Here is a 21,053-nt window from a genome sequence, read left to right as displayed (position 1 = left end):
GGCCTCAAAAGAGGTTTTTTTGTGTGCTAAATCTGTCTAAAAAGGTCAAATATCACTTGTTTTGCATCAATCTTGATACAGAATGATTGTGATTGGTGGTTTGCTGTGCATGCAGGGGAAGTTCTACACACACCAACAAATAAGGAGTGAGAGTGACGCGTAGCCAAAACCGGAAGCTGGCTACCATTAGCAGCTAACTTATGTGCTCCGATTTTTACATAAAAATGGAATTATGGATTATAAACAATTGCTTCAAAGCCACAGATACATTATCAACCTATTGATCAGCCGCGTTTTTTCTTTCTCGTTTTAATGCCATTGAACACGTCTTTTGATCAGATTGACAGCTACGGTGAGACGATCTCCCGTAAAAGGTACGTGTTGTGATGTCTGTGTTTGCTTCCCCTGTTACGAGATCGGATCGCTTAGATACTATACTTAAATAATCTGTGGAGTCTCAGCTTTAATCGGATATATTGTATGTGCAGTTTCGATAAGTATTAAGGGTATCTTTATTTTGAATTCTGTGCTAAAGTGCGTTAGCATTTTTTTTAAAAATGAATAAAACCGCACATCCCTGCGGTGTGAATACCGCGCATGCGCATACCGCGGTTATCGCCATGACACGGTATATCGTTCAGCCCTAATTCCATGACTTTTCCAGGTTTTTAATGACTGTACGAACCCTGACAATATCAGAACTTTCTCAACCAACTATTCATTATAAATGTAAAGACAGGGGGAGCAGTGCCATGGTCTTTGTCTGTCTTCCAAGACAGTGGGTCTGGCTGCTGTGTAGGTGGGGGTGATGGTGCATGGGCTGCTGGTGGCTTGAGCCACGGTAGATCTTGACCTGGGTGCAGGCACAGATGGAGGTTCTTGCTGCTAGGCCCAGGCAGCTGTGAAATCGGAAAGAAATGTAGGACAATAATTACTACTAAGTTCATTAAAATATAAAGTTCAAGTGGAATGTTTCTTAAGCACAAATAACAATGCACAACTAAAAATAAAATGGGGAGGTGGGACAGGAGTCTCTCTCTCTCTCTCTTACAACCTATTTAACTATGTTACACCCACACAATGAAAGTACACTATTACTGTAATATTTACCTATCTTCAAATGGATCCTTGTTGTTGTTGCTGTATTCTCCAGGTTCTGATGCTCCATCTCCACTGCTGCTACAAGTCCGCTGTGCAGAGCTGGTAATCAGATAATAAGCCTGTTGAACAGGAGAAAAGAATGAAGCAGAGGGAAAGTTGCTGCCGTTTGTGTGGTTGTCCTAGCCAGAATTTATTAAACACATTAATAAATTCACTTACAAATTATATCCGTTTTCTCTATTTATCTAATCATTCTCTGGTTTGACGCCACATGTATCTCTGCGTTGTGTGGTCGAATGAATATGGCTTCCTTCTTGCCAACCAGGTTTATTATCTGTGCAAACAGAATATAATGAAATGGCTTCACCAGCTTTCTACCTCAATACTTCTCCTCAGTGAGGCCTGAATCTAACTGAGAATGTAAAAATACATTTAGCCAATCAAAATAACTATGTCTGACATATTTCGTTTTCTAATCAAAAATTTACATAAATGCACATGCCATATTATGACTTTATGAAGGATTAAAGCCTTTTTCATTTACAGTATAATACAGTGATAACAGATAACACACACAACCGGACTGTACTCACTTTAACCTGGCTGTTGTACAGGTACAATATTAGCATAGCATTAGCGCTTTAGCATTTAAATAATATGAACAATTATGACCTCAGGCCAGCATTTCACATATTTATGCAAACAGAATAAACTTGAAATGTAAGCCAGACTAGTGCACGGGACTCATTACACATACTAGAGCTACATTATTCAGGGAGCAACAGCCTGTGTTAAAGAAGCTAGCGGACGCCATTAGCCACACGCTAGTGGCGTAGCTCACAGAATGACATTAAAGTTAACTACACATAAAACAGTTTCAAACACACTTCTTAGATCGAAATATGACATAATCTGTGTTCACACTACTAACCTGTTGAACAGGAGAAATGAATGAAGCAGAGGGAAAGTTCCTGCCGTCTGTCTTCTTCTCCTTCTCCTCCTCCTCTCGGACCATGCCGTTGTCAGTACCAGATATGTTCGGGTGTATTTCCGTCGCATCCGTCTTCCGTCATATCCGTCATATACTCACCTCCCTCTGCTCCCAGCGCTCTGCTGCCACACACCGGCCGTGTGGAACTGCAGCCGGAAAAACTCGGGACAGCTTGTTATGTGTGGGGTGCTATGGTGGGGTCCCATGTACTTGTGCACATAAATAATGTTTCTAATTATTTACAATTACTTTACTTTACGTTACTTTAGCCAACACTTTTATAAGGCCACTAGATTAGATAATTACGAAATGTGTAGATAGAATACATATATTTCAGATTGTTATTTTGTCATTATGTTTAATGTTTTATTTACCTTTTAGTATTTTTATATAGTATCTGAACTTTGGAGAGGAGTTGGGAGACACACGACACATCAAATCACATCTACAGATCAAGGCGAAGTGAATGGAAGTACTCCCATACTCTATATAGCCTACTAGCGTGAAAATGTTTGTGAAAACGTGTGCAAAGTCTCCGAAAATCCTAAAAATAAGCTCATATTTGAATTCCCCATAAAAAAACACATCATTCAGTAAAAACAAGGCCCCACTGATCATCTACTCTCTGAGACGATTCCAGGGATGTCTGGCTTGAGTTTCGACCACCAGGGAAAGTGGACAAAAGTGCCCGAGATCAGCCTCTTAATTTACCCAGGGCCTAGTGCTTGGTTTTGGGCATGAAAATTCAGGAAACTCCCTGAGTATTTTATTAAATATCTGAACTTTGGAGAGGAGTTGGGGGACACACGACACATCAAATCACATCTACAGATCAAGACGAAGCTAGTGGAAGTACTCCTAGCGTGTGAAAATGTTTGTGAAAAACGTGTGCAAAGTCTCCGAAAACGGAGCAGTGGCTGTGATGCTAGCTTTGCGGCTAGCGGTTAGTTGTTATTGTTTGAAGTTGTTGCTATGGAAACAACATGACGGAGAAAACATTAATATCTTCTACATATAATAACGGACAAAGTAAAGAATGAAGTGTAGGCTATGCCTGTTTGAAGTTGTTGCTAAGGAAACAACATGACGGAGAAAAAGTATAATCTTCTACATATAATAACGGACAAAGTAAAGAATGAAGTGTCGGCTATGTTTAAATGTTCGGAATTTGACCGTGATGGCCCTCTTGAGTTGCCGTAAAATATGACGAATATGACGGATGACGGATGCGACGGAAATACACCCGAACATATCTGGTAGCCCGAACATATCTGGTACTGACACTGTTTCTCTAACGCTAAACCGGAAGTGAGGCTAAGAACGGCGAATTTAAAGATAACAATACCATTAGCACTCCTAGTGGTGACTTTATGAACTGCAAACAAATTATAACATAAAATGCCTTTAAGTGGTAGTTTTGATTTGTTGTGTTTTCAGAAGTGTCCTTGATTTTAGTTATTTTTGTATTCTCTAGACATCTAAGGACTCTGTGATCAACTCAAACAAGCTGATAATCGTACTAGTCGCCGGGCAACATGGCATTAAAAGAACGACCCATGCTGTTGTTCCTGTTTCCTGTCATTACATTACGTTACATTGCATTTAGCTGACGCTTTTATCCAAAGCGACTTACAATAAGTGCGTTCGACCAACAAAATACAAACTTGAAGAAAACAGAATCATATAAGTACATCAGGCTTCATAGAGCAAAAACATTTCAAGTGCTACTCAACTGGCTTTAGATAAGCCAGCCCTTTATTAGTATATAAGTGCTTTGTTAATAGTTCTATCGCTCGAAGTGGAGTCGAAAGAGATGAGTTTTCTGTCTGCGCCGGAAGGTCTATCACTATAAGAGGTGAGATGTTTTTATTGTGTTGTGCAGAGAATCTTTTTTGTGACTACTTCTTCTCGGCTGACTTTGTTACCTTTCCGCGACAGGACAAAGTTTGAGGGCAGTAAGCAGCCGCCCCTCTCTCTTCCTGCTGTGTATTCAACAGGTGCTTTCTCTCTAAAGCTGATGACCGGTATGTGAGACCTATTCAGTGTTTCATTGAGTGTGCATGTAGTATGTGGTGGATGAAGTAGTCACACACTTTACCTCAAGGACCAGTGTGTAGAATATAGTGGCATCTAGCAGTGATATTGCAGATTTGAACGGAAAACCCCTCACCTCTCAATTTCCAGGCATGTTGGAGAACTGGAGTTTTTTTTAAATATATAATTTATGTATCTTTTTAAAGGAATATCACCCACTAAAGACAATGTGTACATTAATTCCTTGCGTTGAATTCTCAAATCATACATAAACAGTGTGGTATTTGGCAGGGCAATTTTTTCTTTATTTATTTTTTGGTATACTACTGGAGAAATGGGTCTTTGATTTTCCTGCACAAGTTTTTTAAGACATTGTCAATGGATGTTTTGCTTTTCTTAAATGCGACCACCATTTTAATTAGAAAAAAACCACCCGTCATTGTTTAATACAAAATCAAATCAAATCAAGTTTTATTTATATAGCACATTTATAAACGATTTTGGTGGAGCCAAAGTGCTGTACATATAATACAAATAGCCTACAGTAGAGACACTTTACAGCAAATACAACAGCACAGATTGTTCAGAATATCAGTATGAGAAAAACGACACCCTCTGTCCTTAGACCCTCACATCGTACAAGGAAAAACTTCCAGAGAAAACCCACAGTTTAAAGGGAAAAAAATGGGAGAAACCTCAGGGAGAGCAACAGAGGAGGGATCCCTCTCCCAGGACGGACAGACGTGCAATAGATGCCGTGTGTAAATCGAAGAGATAATACATTTTACAGCATATAGACCGAATGTTAGGAAATGCATGTATCTGTAATAATCAATCAATCAATGTTTATTTATATTGCCCAATATCACAAATGTTACATTTGTCTCAGTGGACTTTACAGTTTGTACAACATATCAGTATGACAATATGACACCCTCTGTCCTTAGACCCTCACACCGTACAAGGAAAAACTTCCAAAGAAAACCCACAGTTTAAAGGGAAAAATGGGAGAAACCTCAGGGAGAGCAACAGAGGAGGGATCCCTCTCCCAGGACGGACAGACGTGCAATAGATGCCGTGTGTAAATTGAAAAGATAATACATTTGCAACATAGGTAGTCCAAATGTTTGGAAATGCATGTGTGTATAATAGGAAAATGAATCCACGAGGATATCCATCCAGGACCTATGATCCAGGACCACAGCCACGACTCAAGATCCAGAGCTCGCGATCCAGGACAGAGGAGCGCAGGATCATCCATGACTCCGGATCCCGGCGTATATAGACACCAAAAAGAAAGACATTTGGGGAAGCTGTGTCAAGGAGAGACTCTGAGGCATGAACTCAATTGCACGACTCAGATAGTGTTCTCAAAAAATAAAGACTTTACTGGAATTTAGCACAGTAATCAAAACAAGGAAAACAAATATACTCTTTCGAGGAAAACTAGCAAGTGATCAATGAGGTAGATCCGTGGGAAGTCCGTGAGGTAATCAGGAACGTGGGTCATAGTAAGACAACGAACTGACAATGAACAGGAGGAAGCTACCACAATATATACACAGGTAAAGGGGACACAGGTGGAAACAATCAGGGCGGGGGAAAACAATCAAGGACGCAGGAGACAGAAGGGGGCGGGGAGCGTGGAGGCCTGAAATGAGAGGGATGATTAATTAAGGGAATAAACATAAAGCACAGGGCAAAGGGACATGACAAAACTAACATAAAGAATAAACTTTCACTATTAGTTTCCTAGACATGACAGTACCCCCCCCTTCTAGGGACGGCTCCTGACGGCCCAGGCTCCTCTGAGTTGAGGCAGTCAAAATCCTCAATGAGGCTTTTGTCTATGACGAAGCGGGAAGGAATCCATATCCGCTCCTCAGGACCATAACCCTTCCAGTCAACCAGTAGCTGTCGCCCTCTATCCCTTTTCCGACTAGCCAATATCTTCTTGACGGTGTAAACCGGACCTCCATCATCATCCGGGGGGGCGGGGGGGGTTTGGCGGTGGGAACCATAGCGCTCTCCTTCAAGGGTTTTAGTTTCCCTACATGGAAGGTGGGATGTACCTTCATGGACCTGGGAAGCCGTAGTCTCACTGAAACCGGGTTGATGACCTTGGTGACGGGAAAAGGACCCACAAACCGGGGAGCCAATTTACGGGAGAGTACGTGGAGGGGAAGGTCTCGTGTAGAAAGCCAGACTTTTTGGCCTGGCTGGTATACAGGAGCTGGTCAGGCGTTTTCAGTCTGCTGCTCTTTTCACCAGTTGTGAATTCCTGCAGAGGATCTTCCTAGCCGCAGCCCACACGCGCCGACAACAGCCTGACCAGCGCGTGGGCAGACGGGACCGTGACCTCCCTCTCCGTGGCTGGGAACAGTGGCGGCTGGTAGCCATAAACACAGTGAAATGGGGACAGGCCCGTGGCAGAAGTAGGGAGGATGTTGTGCGCATACTCAACCCATGTGAGGTGCTCGCTCCAGGAGGATGGATTCTGGGACACCAAGCAGCGCAAACAGGTCTCCAGTTCTTGATTTAGGCGCTCTGTCTGGCCGTTAGACTCCGGATGGTATCCTGACGAGAGACTGACCGTGGCACTGATGAGGCGGCAGAACTCCTTCCAGAAGCGTGACACAAACTGGGGGCCCCGGTCGGAGACAATATCCTTTGGGAAACCATGAAGCCGAAACACATTATGCATCATGACCTCAGCCGTTTCCTTCGCTGAGGGCATCTTGGGCAAAGCAATGAAATGTGTCATTTTAGAAAAACGGTCCACTACCGTAAGAACTGTGGTTTTACCTCTAGAGAGGGGCAGGCCAGTGACGAAGTCCATGGAGATCTCTGACCAGGGTCTGTTGGGAATAGGGAGTGGTTGTAATAGTCCTATTCGCGCCCTGGAAGAGGTCTTGTTTCGAGCGCAGACAGGGCACGCCTCCACATACTCCTTCACCTCCTTCTCCATGGATGTCCACCAGAAATGTTGTTTTATGATGACCATAGTTCTCTTGACTCCAGGGTGACAGGTGAGCAGCGAAGTGTGAGCCCAGTGGATCACCTGTGGTCGCTCGGCCTCCTGAACGAAAAGCCGGTTAGGCGGGCAACCCCTTGGTGCAGGAGCTCCAGCATTGGCTCGTATTACCTCCTTCTCTACTGACCAAGTCAGCGCTCCTACCACCCGGTTTAATGGGATGATGGGTTCCGGCTCCTTGACTGCAGGCACAGGGTCAAACAGACGGGACAGAGCGTCAGGCTTGACCTTCTGAGACCCCGGCCTGAAGGAAAGAACAAAGTCAAAACGGTTGAAAAACAAGGTCCACCTAGCCTGGCGGGAGTTCAGCCTTTTGGCCTTTCTTATATATGCCAAGTTTTTGTGATCGGTCCAAACCACGAAAGGATGCTCGGCTCCCTCCAACCAATGCCTCCACTCTTCCAGTGCCAGCTTCATGGCCAGCAACTCACGGTTTCCCACGTCGTAATTTCTCTCTGCTGGGGAGAGCTTCCTGGACAGGAAAGCGCAGGGGTGAAGTTTGTTGTCCTTCTGTAGTCGCTGGGAGAGGACCGCTCCCACCCCTTCGTTGGAGGCATCCACTTCTACCACAAACTGACGAGTGGTGTCCGGCAAGATGAGTATGGGAGCAGAGGTGAACATTCCTTTAAGCCGAGAAAAAGCCTCCTCAGCTTGAGGAGACCACAAAAAAGGCACTTGAGGGGACGTGAGGACATGAAGAGGGGCTGCAATAGCACTGAACCTCCGCACAAAACGTCTGTAAAAATGTGCAAAGCCTAAAAACTGCTGCACTTTCTTACGAGAGTCAGGGGTAGGCCAACAAGCTACTGCGCTAACCTTCTCTGGGTCCATCCTAACCTGACCTGGCGAAATGATGAAGCCCAAGAAAGTGACTGTCTCTGCATGGAATTCACATTTTTCTGCTTTGACAAACAACCTATTCTTGAGCAGCTCTTGTAGAACCTGGCGGACATGTTGTTTATGGGTGTCAAGGTCAGGGGAGTAGATCAGAATGTCGTCCAGATATACAAAAACGAAACGGTTCAGAAACTCCCTCAACACGTCGTTGATCATAGCCTGGAACACAGCAGGAGCGTTTGATAATCCAAATGGCATTACACGGTATTCATAGTGGCCTGAAGGGGTGTTGAAACCCGTCTTCCATTCATCACCCTCCCTGATCCTGACTAAATGATAAGCGTTACGCAGGTCTAACTTGGTGAAAACCTTGGCTCCCTGAAGCTGCTCGAAGGCTGACGAGATGAGAGGAAGGGGGTACCGGTTTTTAACCGTAATGTCATTGAGATGCGAGTAGTCAATACAGGGCCTAAGAGACCCATCCTTTTTCCCAACAAAAAAAACCCCCGCTCCTGCTGGTGATGAGGAAGGGCGAATAAGGCCTGTTTTGAGGGAGGCATCAATATAGTCCTTCATGGCCTCTTTCTCAGGTCCTGAAATAGCATATAGTCGACCCTTAGGAATTGTAGACCCCGCAATCAGGTCAATAGCACAGTCATAGGGGCGGTGAGGCGGAAGAGTCAGAGCCTTGGATTTACTGAATACTTCACTTAAATCGTGGTAGCAGGAAGGGACTGAAAGAACATCAGGAACATATATTTCTGGGATAGTTCCCTGCCTAACCCTCCCAGTGTTACCTCTTCTGTCAATCTCCGCTACCTGCTTAACACAGTGATCTCTGCAATTCTTTCCCCACCCCTCCACCCTCCCAGACTGCCAATCAATGTGAGGGTTATGAAGTTTCAACCAGGGAAACCCCAAAATGAGTGGATGTTGGACTGAATTAAACAAGTGAAATGACATTGTCTCGTGATGGTTATCACCACATCTTATTTCTAAAGGCTCTGTTTGGTGAGTCACTTTAAACAACAGCCGCCCATCGAGAGCACTCGCTTCAAGAGGCTGGGGTAGAGGTTTAGTTTTTATGTCCAATTTTTTAACTAAACCCCAATCCATCAGACTTTCGTCTGCCCCTGAGTCAATGAGTGCACCATGAGTAACCACATTGTCTCTGATTTTTACCTGGATGCGGGTCAGGGTGCGAGGAGGAAAGTCAGAGGAAGAGATCCGGCTCACCAACGTACTCCTCTTTATTGGTGAGCCTCCTCTTTTACCGGACAAGCCGCTTGTGGATGTCCGCGCTGCCCGCAGTAGAAGCACAGACCCTAATTTAATCGACGCTGACGTTCTGCCATCGAAAGCTTGGCGCGGCCCAACTGCATTGGCTCCTCCACGGAGCCAGGGGGCGCTGTTGTCCGGAACGCAGGTGAGGGGTGACGGGGCCTCCAAGAAGAAGTAGTATCCAGCGGCGAGCGTCTCCTCTGGGGAGGCGGATCAACCTCATCCTTGGATTTATTCCTTCTCCTCTCCGTCAAACGATTATCTATCCGTATTGCCATGGATATGACAGAGTCCAAGTCAGCGGGCAGATCGATAGGCGCCAGCTGGTCTTGTAGGGAATCTGAGAGACCGCTGACGAAAGCGTCAAACAATGCAGCGGAGTTCCAGCCGCTATCGGCTGCCATAGTCCGGAACTCGATGGCGTAGTCAGCCACACTCAGCTGATGTTGTTTCAGCTTAATCAGAGCCCGAGCTGCTTCCCTGCCCGGCGTGGTTTGATTGAAGATCTTTCTCATAGTGTCTATGACATTTTCCAGAGACCCGCAGATGGGGGAGCCTCGGGACCACTCTGCCGTAGCCCACGCTGCTGCTCGGCCGGAGAGATGGGAGATCATGAAAGCCACTTTGGAATTGTCCGTGGGAAAAGCAGCCGGTTGGTGGTGATAGTGTAACTCACACTGCATAATGAACGTCCGGCAGCCCTCCGAGTCTCCGGAGTATTTTTCGGGTGGAGCCAGACGCATGGAAGTACTGTGCGGCTCAGTAGACCGGTTGGGATCGGAACCGGTCGCCGCCGGAACCGGGGGAGTCGTGGGAGGAGAAGCAGCCTGCAGGTGAGTGAGCACACGCTGGACCTCAGCTGCCAGCAGATTCACCTGGGTTGTCACCGATGATTGTAGTTCCCGTGGCTGTTGGATAGGTGCTGCACTCCGTGCTGTATGGCGGCCATCTGCTCTTCTTGTTTCCCAAGACATTGGCCCTGAGAGCGGATGGCGTTCTTTAGCTGGTCTGAGTCGGCTGAGTTCATTTTAATGGTCAGTTCGTACTGTCAAGGAGAGACTCTGAGGCATGAACTCAATTGCACGACTCAGATAGTGTTCTCAAAAAATAAAGACTTTACTGGAATTTAGCACAGTAATCAAAACAAGGAAAACAAATATACTCTTTCGAGGAAAACTAGCAAGTGATCAATGAGGTAGATCCGTGGGAAGTCCGTGAGGTAATCAGGAACGTGGGTCATAGTAAGACAACGAACTGACAATGAACAGGAGGAAGCTACCACAATATATACACAGGTAAAGGGGACACAGGTGGAAACAATCAGGGCGGGGGAAAACAATCAAGGACGCAGGAGACAGAAGGGGGCGGGGAGCGTGGAGGCCTGAAATGAGAGGGATGATTAATTAAGGGAATAAACATAAAGCACAGGGCAAAGGGACATGACAAAACTAACATAAAGAATAAACTTTCACTTTTAGTTTCCTAGACATGACAAGCTGGGTTAATCGGAACATGAGAGTACACAGGTATAGACAGAGAGAAGGAAGAAGTAAGATGTCCCCCGACAAACTAAGCCTATATCAGCAAAACTAGGGGCTGAATCTAATCAGCCCTAACTATAAGCTTTATCAAAAAGGAAGGTCTTAAGCGCACTCTTAAAAACGGATAGGGTGTCTGCCACCCGAACACAAACTGGAAGCTGATTCCACAAATGTGGAGCTTGATAAGAAAAGGCTCTGGCTCCCATTGTACTTTTAGAGACTCTAGGAACAACCAACAACCCTGCATTCTTGGAACGCAATGCCCTAGTAGGACAGTAGGGTATAATGAGTTCTTTGAGGTAAGATGGCGCCTGCCCATTAAGGGCTTTGTAGGCGAGAAGAAGAATTTTAAATTCTATCCTGTGTTCTATAGGCAGCCAGTGTAAGGCAGCCAGAACAGGAGTAATGTGGTCCCTTTTCCTAACTCTGGTTAGTACACGAGCTGCAGCATTTTGAATCAGCTGAAGCGACTTGACTGACTTCTTGGTACACCCTGATAATAAAGAGTTACAATAATCCAGCCTTGAAGTAACAAATGCATGGACTAGTTTCTCTGCATCGTTTTGAGGCAAGATATGCCTGATTTTTGCAATGTTACGTAGATGGAAGTAGGCGGTCCTTGAAATTGATTTTATGTGGGCGTTAAAGGATAAATCCTGATCAAATATAACACCAAGATTCCTTACAGTCTCACTGGAGGCCAAATTAATGCCATCCATAGTTAGTATATCCTTAGATAATTTAAGAAGATGAAGATGAATCCACGCGGATGTCAGCTACAATCCTGAGGAAGCCATCAGGGAAGCAGCATGGCGAGGGATAGAGGATCCAAGACACAGGACTACAGCAAGAGGATCAGCCTCGACTCCGGATCCCGGCGTAGATATAGATACAAAACAAGAAAAAAGATTTGGCTGGGTTAATCGGAACAAGAGAATACACAGACACAGACAGAGAGGGAAAATGTCATTGGATACAAGTTATTCTTGATCTTGGGTTCTGCTGAAGCAACCTAGCCTGAACACCTTTATTCTTACCCTTCATGTTGGCACCGTTGTCATACGACTGTCCTCTGCAGTCCTCAAAGGGGATGTTAAGTTCCTCCAGCCTTTTGAGAATGAGCAATGTCAAACTTTCCCCTGTTGACTGCTCTGCCACAAGAAAGCCCAGGAAATGTTCTTTAACCTGTGGTTTGTCTTCTAGCGATACTATCCTGACAATAACAGAGAGTTGTTCTTTATGACTCAGATCAGGAGTGCAATCCAAAATGATGGAGAAATACTTACACGTTTTTATCTCTTCCACAATTGTGTCCAGTATTTTAGAGCTGATTGAGTCAATCAGTTCATTTTGAATTATTTTGCCCATATAATGTGTGTGACTGCCAGCTCCACTTGCCACCCTACCAATATGCTGCTTTATGACTGGATCGAATTTGGCCATAAGATCCACTTCTTTTAAAAAGTTGCCATTTTCTGGTTGGTTTAATGTGTCTGTGGACCCCCTCAGAGCCAGGTTTGTCTCTGCTAAGGACATTATTGCCACGAATCGGGTGAAAACGTCGCGCCACCTATTTCTCTCAGCCTGAGCAAGGGCCATCTCTTGCATATCTATTGTAAGCCCCCTGGCAAGACGGACGTCTAACTCCTTCCATGTTGCCATGTTTGTGTTGTGCTCCTTGCTTTCTTCATGTACCTTGAGCAAGTGACTTGCATTTTTCCAGTCCTTTAGTCCTTCCCTATTGAGTATGTAATTTCTCTGTGAAAACATTTTGCAGCAGAAGCAGTGCAGTGCTATCATTCTTTTTTGAATACATCAACCAGCTTCTTTTGATTTTTTCTCCGTTGATTAAGACTCTGTTAAAATAGTCTTGCTGACACCTTCTCCCGTCTTTTTATTTGGGAAAGATAAAACTAGGTTTCATTTGATATGGTCCACTCTGAACAAACTCTGTCCTGTCATTATCAGTAAGAACAGATGGCCAGTCGGCAGGGTCTATTGGTGAAGCCTTTATCCCTGATGCTGTATAACTTGGCTCTGCTGAGGTGGAGGGGACAGGAGCGCTTGATGCTGTATCACTTGGCTCTGCTGAGGTGGAGGAGACAGGAGCGCTTGATGCTGTATCACTGGGCTCTGCTGAGGTGGAGGGGACAGGAGCGCTTGATGCTGTATCACTGGGCTCTGCTGAGGTGGAGGGGACAGGAGCGCTTGATGCTGTATCACTGGGCTCTGCTGAGGTGGAGGGGACAGGAGCGCTTGATGCTGTATCACTGGGCTCTGCTGAGGTGGAGGGGACAGGAGCGCTTGATGCTGTATCACTGGGCTCTGCTGAGGTGGAGGGGACAGGAGCGCTTGATGCTGTATCACTGGGCTCTGCTGAGGTGGAGGGGACAGGAGCGCTTGATGCTGTATCACTGGGCTCTGCTGAGGTGGAAGGGACAGGAGCGCTTGATGCTGCAGGGCTGGGCTGGTGGTATGAGGCCCAAAAAAATTCAATAGTGCATCTGGAGAGAGAAGAGATGTATATGTGACCATCAAGAGATGCATTATATTTGCTAGACCAAATTATATTATAGAAATCAGAAAACAGGAGCAGCTCACAAAATAATTAGAATATCATGGAATATATTGCCTCCATGTAGAATTGATGCATTTATCTCTGCAAAAGGAGCCAAGTACTGAGTACATATTTGAATAAACTTTTCAGAAGATCGAAATATCTGTATTATCCTTATCTAATATTATACTAGATACAGGATTATTGATTTTCATGATCTGTAAGCTGTAATAATCACAATTAAAACAAAAAAGGTTTGAAATATTTCACTTCATGCATAATGAATCTAGAATATATGATTAATTTGTTTTATTAAATTAAAGAAAAACAGTTCTATGATATAGTTATTCTTTTAGATGCACCTGCATATTCTGCGACTTACCAGATGGCAAAGAAGCAGCTACATATATTGTAATATAGCATATTAAAGATAAAGGCTAAGGTATGCAGTATTTACAGTAGTGACAAGCATTTTAACACTGATGTAAACGTTACACTATTGATTATTGAACATACTTTAGACAGCATAAACTGTAAGGCAATACAATTAAAGGCCTACAACTATAAATTATTGAGGGGATGTAAAAGGAATAGCATTTTAATGACTATCATTATTAGCCTATTACTACAAGCAGGGCAAACATTGGCTCACCTCAACAGATATAGTAGATGATATATAGCAGGTGATGTAACTCTTTCCAAATGTCCCTGAATTTAAGGTGGGAGTAACGGTAATAATTGACGTTAACTCTAAATGTAACTATTGATTAGCAAACAAACGACCTTGCTATCGTCTAAAAGTAAGCTAGCAAGTTACAACTGTTCCATCAACGGTAACTACAATACATTTTTTGACTTTGTTTAATCATCATCACATTAACGTTACTGTACCTTTGTCTTTCTCCCGTTTTGTCCTCCTCCTCTCCCCCTCGCTCCTTGAGGACATAAACAGCCTGCGGGGCTGGGGCAGTTCAACTTACCTGAATTAGGGGGGGGGGGGGGGGGGGGCGCCATAGTGTATAGGCTCTGCACGCAATATAGACGTAGTTCTGTTAAGATAAGATAATAAGATGTACTTTGTTGATCCAAAATCGGGAAATTGTTTTTTTTAATAAAATATATATTTCCCCCAATTTTCGGCGCCCCCCTGGCTTGATGCGCCCTTATCATTCGCCTATACTGCCTATGCCAAGGGCCGACCCTGTGTGTAGATGATTAAATTAATAATGTGTTCGTCCCACAGCGGAGACATTTACAGTGACATGTTTTTGCCATCGATTATTTTATCATACTGTTCTGTACAGATGAGACTTTGTCATAGATTTATTTATATGTGTGCCTGTTATTATTTTACCGTCCTGTACAGATGAGACTTTGTAATCAGATGTAGCCTATGTATATGTGTGTCTGTGATTTTATACTGAATGTAAAGTAACTGGAAATACCTGTGTGTGTGTGTGTGTGTGTGTGTGTGTGTGTGTGTGTGTGTGTGTGTGTGTGTGTGTGTGTGTGTGTGTGTGTGTGTGTGTGTGAGAGTGAGAGAGATCGAGAGAGAGAGACTCCTTCTGTAACCTCCCAAACTTTATTTGTATGTGTGCATTGTTATTTGTGCTTGAGCAACATTTTACTTGAACTTTATTTCAATGCAATTAGTTGTAATTATTGTCCTACACAGGCGGCGTTTATCCAGCAGCCACAACATCCATCTGTGCCGGCCCCCAGGTCAAGATCTACCGTGGCTCAAGGGCCTTCACCAGAGCCATCACCACCAAGGACCAGCAGACCAGCATCACTACAGCTGCCTCCACCTCCATCTGCGGCTGCCACCAGGTCAAGATACACCTCAGCACAAAGGCTCCACCACAGCCATCACCTTCAACCCAGCCAGCGTGGAGGTCTCGTGGAGGTCTCGTATAGCACTTGTACACCCCACCTACACAGCAGCCCATGCACCATCACCCCCATCTTCACAGCAGCCAGACCCACTGTCTTGGAAGACAGACAAAGACCTTGACACTGTCTTGACATTTATAATGAATAGTTGGTTGAAATTTCTGATGTTCAATATTGTAAATAGTGAGATTTTCCTTTTTCTTATATTTATATAAATAGTTGGTTGAAAAAAACATATTTATAATAAATTGTTGGTTGAAAAAAAAAAGGTTGAATGCTCAATTTGTATTTGTACACATCACATGAACCTTGGTATGTGATAAGAAGTCATTATTCAGTCCTGATGTATCTCAGTCCCTGCTGTGGTGAAAGTAGAGTGATAAACACCTATTTTACTCAAAATTTGAATTTAATGTTTTTCATTTTAGACATGAATAACACATTTATATACAGTGTAATTCAAATATTTCACTGCTATTGTGATCCTAGGACTTTCGTAACCAAATCTAAAACACCAAAACAATTCGATCAAATGAGTAAATTTGTGTTTTGAAGATTTTCCAAAAATCGGATTTCACATTTTAAGCTTTTGAGCTACTTATCTCATCAAACAGTGCTCCAAGGTGAGAAATATGCATATATATCAAGACCAGTGATTGTCCTGAACATTTTGATATGTAACACATGGGGTGCCATGTTAGAAGAAATACATTTAAAAGGTGATTTAAGAAAACATCTAAAAATCGAGAAAATGCCCTTAGACTCCAGAGGGTTAAGAATGGTAAAACTGCGCCCCCTGGGTTGTCATTCCTAAATTATGAATTACAGCTTGTGGAAAGTTTGCTAGACTACTGGTTGCATGGCAACTAGGCATCTCGCGAGTTGCGGTAATTGGTTAGTACAATAAAGAAAGGATTTGTTTTGGAATTATTTTGTGTTCCGTTTTTTCTTGGGCGGCCCTCAATCCAATATTGGGTACCTAAATTGGCCCTCACTCATCAAAACTTTGAGAACCCCTGGTCTAGGGAGATCTCATGAACTTCCCCACTCAATCTATCAAGACCCGAGCAGTTCTATTAGAAGTCCAAGGTAAAGGCACAGGTCGGCGCATACCGCTCATGGAATCCCTCACCATATGAACTCTGACCCCTCAAGTGTACAAGTGAAGAGACACCATGTGTCAGCTCCTTTTTAGAATAGTATTTCTTCTCTTCTCAAAGAAACAAGGGTATGAAAAGAACAGCCAGAAACAGAGGAAGAGAGGCAGAACGTGACTACGTAAATGCACTCTCCTAAATATTAAACGAGTAAGAGGTGAAGAAACACAAAGCCAGAAATTGAAAAGAAAAGGCATCCAAGAACGCTTTCCCTCTAGTCCAGGGTGAACAATGTAGGATAAGAAGCAGAGATAGAGAGCACAACAACCTATCTCTTCGTCAGATGCACTCCCCCGCCTGGATAAGCGACTCTGTGCCCCATCCCCCTCTACCGGACCTTAGATCCGCAGAGGGAGAGGGGAGGGACCAACCCCAAGGGGGGGTTTAAGGTTTTAAAAGAAAACCCAGCAGAGATCCAAAAATGGATGAAGAAGTAATTACAAAACGGTTTATAAAACCAAGAGGTTATATATTTCTAAAATGTTCTAATCTAATTCAGGGTTATACCAACTCAGCTCCAAGCAACCAGATGTAGCAACCAGTCAGTCTAGTCAGAACCTTCTCTAAGGTCTCCCCGCCCCCAACCTACTAATCATAAAAAACTGAAACCCCATAAAACCCCAATAATATTAATAACATTTAATAATATTAAAAATAGTATCAATTCTGAGGATAACTAAATAAATAAATAATTAAACAAAAGCCAGAGAGAAAAAGTGAGTTTTAAGTGTTGATTTAAAAAACCCCAGGGTCTGGGCCGACCTCACATGGAGGGGCAAAGTATTCCAGAGCCTGGGGCCAGCCGCTGCGAAAGCTCGATGCCCTCGGGTTTTAAGCCTGGTCTTAGGCACTATCAACAGCAGCTGATCAGCCAACCTTAAGGCTCTGCCTGGGGTGTAGCGATGGAGGAGTTCGGCTATATAAGCAGGAGCCAGCCCATTTAGGGCTTTGAAAACAAATAAAAGGAGTTTAAAATGTATTCTGAACCGAACTGGAAGCCAGTGCAGTGACGCCAGAATTGGGGTGATATGGTCACGCTTTCTTTGGCCAGTAAGAAGACGTGCAGCTGCGTTCTGAACTAGCTGGAGGCGTCTAATTGAGGCCTGGTCCATACCCACATACAGAGCATTACAGTAATCCAGTCTCGAGGTAACAAAGGCGTTAATAACCCTTTCTAGGTCTTTAAAAGATAAAAACGACTTGGTCTTAGCCAATAGTCGTATTTTGAAAAAGCAGGTCTTGACTACAGTGCTAACCTGCTTATCAAATGTAAAGGCGCTGTTGAAGGTCACTCCAAGGTTCATGACAGAGGGGAGGATATTTTTATTGAGGGAGCCCAGAATATCAACCGGGGAGACTGTTGGTTGGGGTCCAAAAAAGATGACATCGGTCTTGCTCTCATTGAGGGTAAGGAAGTTTTGGCTCAGCCAGGATTTTATCTCCATTAAGCAGTCCTTCAACTGCTGTAGTGAGTTGGCATTTTGATTGAGAGGCAGGTACATCTGTACATCATCAGCGTAACAATGGAAGGGGATATTATGTTTTGTGAGAATTGAACCTAGGGGCAGTATGTACAATAGGAAAAGGATGGGGCCCAGAATCGAGCCTTGGGGAACCCCACAGGTAAGAGGGGCTTTGGCAGAGGAGAAGGCACCCAACTGCACTGAGAAGCTACGGTCCGTCAGGTAAGACCTAAACCATGCAAGAGCAGAGCCTGTAATGCCTGCAGACTGTTCAAGCCGTGACAACAGGATACTTTGATCCACAGTGTCAAAGGCAGCAGTTAAGTCTAACAGCACCAAGACAGCTGGGCTGCCTGAGTCGGTGGCTAAGAGCAGATCATTAAAAACTCTTAAAAGGGCTGTTTCAGTGCTATGCATAGGTTTAAAGCCAGACTGAAATTGTTCATGGATGCCATGCGTGGTTAAAAACGACTGCAGCTGGGCGTAGACTACTCGCTCCAAGGCTTTAGATAAAAAGGGTAGCTGGGAGATGGGCCTGAAATTTGCGAGAATGGAGGGATCGAGATTTTTCTTTTTAAGTAGTGGCTTAACCACGGCATGTTTGAAGGCAGCTGGGACACATCCTGAGCTAAGAGAGGTGTTTACAAGCAATGAAACACTTGCTCCAACTGATTCAAAAACATCTCTAAGGAGGCGAGAGGGAATGCTATCTAAGATACAGTTTGTCGGCCGCAGGTGCTTGACTACTTCCGAGAGAGAAGAGAGGGATACAGGCTCAAAATGGTCGAGGACAGCAGGGCAGGGAAAGGGAGCAGGATCTGGGGTAACACTAGTATAGGCTGAAAAATGAACATTTATATGTGAAGTATAGTATTCCTTATTTATAAGTTAGAGCATTTTTTCAACCAATAAAGAAACACTCAATTACAGTTTCAAAACTCATTACAGACTAACTGAGTATAAGCAGAAACACAGTAATGTGTTGACTTCAATCACAGTAAGTGATGCTTGTGTTTAATTGTAGAGGACTGGACAGGAGAGACGCTCACCAGTGTCTTCTACACCGGAGACCTCCTGCACCTCGAGGCCTCTTACAGCGGTCCTGATGCGGGACACAGACGCCTGTTTATCGACGGCTGTGTCTCCTGACCCGAGATCAGCCCCCAGATACTACTTTATCGAAAACCATGGGTAAGAGAAGCTCAGAATACAGTATGATACTGACAATTGGCTCTTAAATTGCATTCAAATGTAATTTGTTTCGTCAGGTGCTTCAATGATGCCAAAGAGGAAGGATCAAATGCACTTTTCAATCCCAGAACAAGATCTTCTTCTCTTCAGCTGCAGCTCGATGCCTTCCTGTTTCCCCAGGACACAAGGAACTCAGTGAGCCACTTCTATAACCTGAATGATTTTGTCATGTTTGGAAATGCTTCGAGGTTATATAATGACATTTCTTTGGTCTCTTATATTAGATTTGTATCACTTGCCAGCTGAAAGCGACCTCTGAAATGCAGAAGAGCAGCCCCGTCAACAATTATATAAATTCAAGGTGCTTTTATTACTTATTTTGTGAATGGTTTCTCCTTACTTTACTGTAATATTGCAAAAGGTTTGTCAGTGTATAATTTACAAAGGCTCATGTTCAAAATTCTCTATAAGCTAAAACTGGTTCAAATGTTTGCTATTAATATTTCTTGCAGCTTAAGTAATCAAGTTACTTAATTAAGGAAACATATATTTTTAATGAGGTCTAACGTTTACTGTAAATATAAGGATAAATACTTTCTAAAATGAATTGTCCATGCTGTCTCTGTACAGCCAGATCAATGTAACAGTGATGCTTACCTCAGCATTTGGACTGAAACAGTACACGTGTGAGAGGAATGTGCTAAATGTAAGCTTTAAGAATATTTTAGAATGTTGACTCGGCCCATGGAGTATATGTATACAAATACATGGCTATTATTTCAACATTGGATTTGGGTGTAAATTCCCTCAACTCAAAGCGAAAGGAAAACAATTATTAATTCTGTATACTAATTATCAGATGGATAAATGTCGATGGCAGTGATGATGTGTGTCGATGTTGCGACGATACATGCTCCAGCAACTTTCTCACCGGTCATACAAACCTCGGAAGTCTGATCCCTGAAGGTAAACTGTAAATCCTGCAGTTTTGTAACTTTCATAGTCTGTGATCTGTTTGTGAAAACTGAACCAACTAAATATTATTTGACTCTCACTTTCATTTTTATTCATGTTTCAGATTTAGTGGCACGTGAAACTGTAACTCTGGGCCCTTTGATGGCTTTGCCCTACAAGTAGGCGAAGCATAACAATCCAGACAATAAAGGATTCAATATTTGTCTATCTCTCACCCTCCCTGACTAGCATAATACTTATAGCTTAATACTAGCAAAACGATTATTTTAATGATTGTTTAGTAAGGAATGTTTATACAACATAAACATTATGCTCTGTCATTTTGTACCTTAAAAAGCATTTAAATACCGCATTTAAAATCTGATGAACTCAGTGTGCATCTGGACCCGGTGACGACATTACCTATTGACGCAGCAACCACTGTAAGTTATATTCTTGTTTAATTAGACTTCTCTGTTTCATTTATTCGACTCTGTATACATTGTTATTGTAGCGTAAACGGCTAAATCGCGTTTGAGAGATTTTAAATCTCAGATCTGCTCAGGCGAAACCTGCTTTACAGGTCTCAGCACTCAAGCCTGCATTAATATAGGCAGGGCCAGTCTATTGTCGCCCATCAGCTGTAGATAGTTAACTAATTAGAGGGCCGTGGCCCTACAGCTGTGAGAACTGAGCAATCAGGCGTCCATTTCAGGTAGCTCTTTCCTGGAGCGTCAGCTTCAGCGTCAGACAGCCGAAGACTGACAAAGACATTGGAGTCCTGCGGGAGTAAGACTGACAAAGACATTGGAGTCCTGCGGGAGTAAGACGGACAAAGACATTGGAGTCCTGCGGGAGTCACGAGGGAGGCAAAGAGGAGGCAAATCCTACTCTGATCGAGCTGGTGTCTTATTTCTCTTTTCTTTAGTTTTCTAGCCCCGCATGCTATAATCATGTGTATTTTCTCTATTCCTGTTCATGTGTCTTCTCGCAATTATCACTGGCCCCGTGTATCTCCT

The 21,053-nt window shown here is 43.7% G+C and overlaps 1 pseudogene; it reads left to right on the top strand.

The window, feature by feature from the left end:
* The first annotated feature begins 2,048 nt into the window (after window positions 1-2,048).
* On the top strand, window positions 2,049-20,217 carry LOC117533939 (annotated as a pseudogene).
* The last annotated feature ends 836 nt before the right edge of the window (window positions 20,218-21,053 follow it).

This window comes from Gymnodraco acuticeps, unplaced genomic scaffold (assembly GCF_902827175.1).
Source record: "Gymnodraco acuticeps unplaced genomic scaffold, fGymAcu1.1, whole genome shotgun sequence".
NCBI lineage: Eukaryota > Metazoa > Chordata > Actinopteri > Perciformes > Bathydraconidae > Gymnodraco > Gymnodraco acuticeps.
The sequence above is the reverse complement of the archived record's forward strand: the minus strand, read 5'-3'. Positions and strand labels throughout refer to the sequence as shown.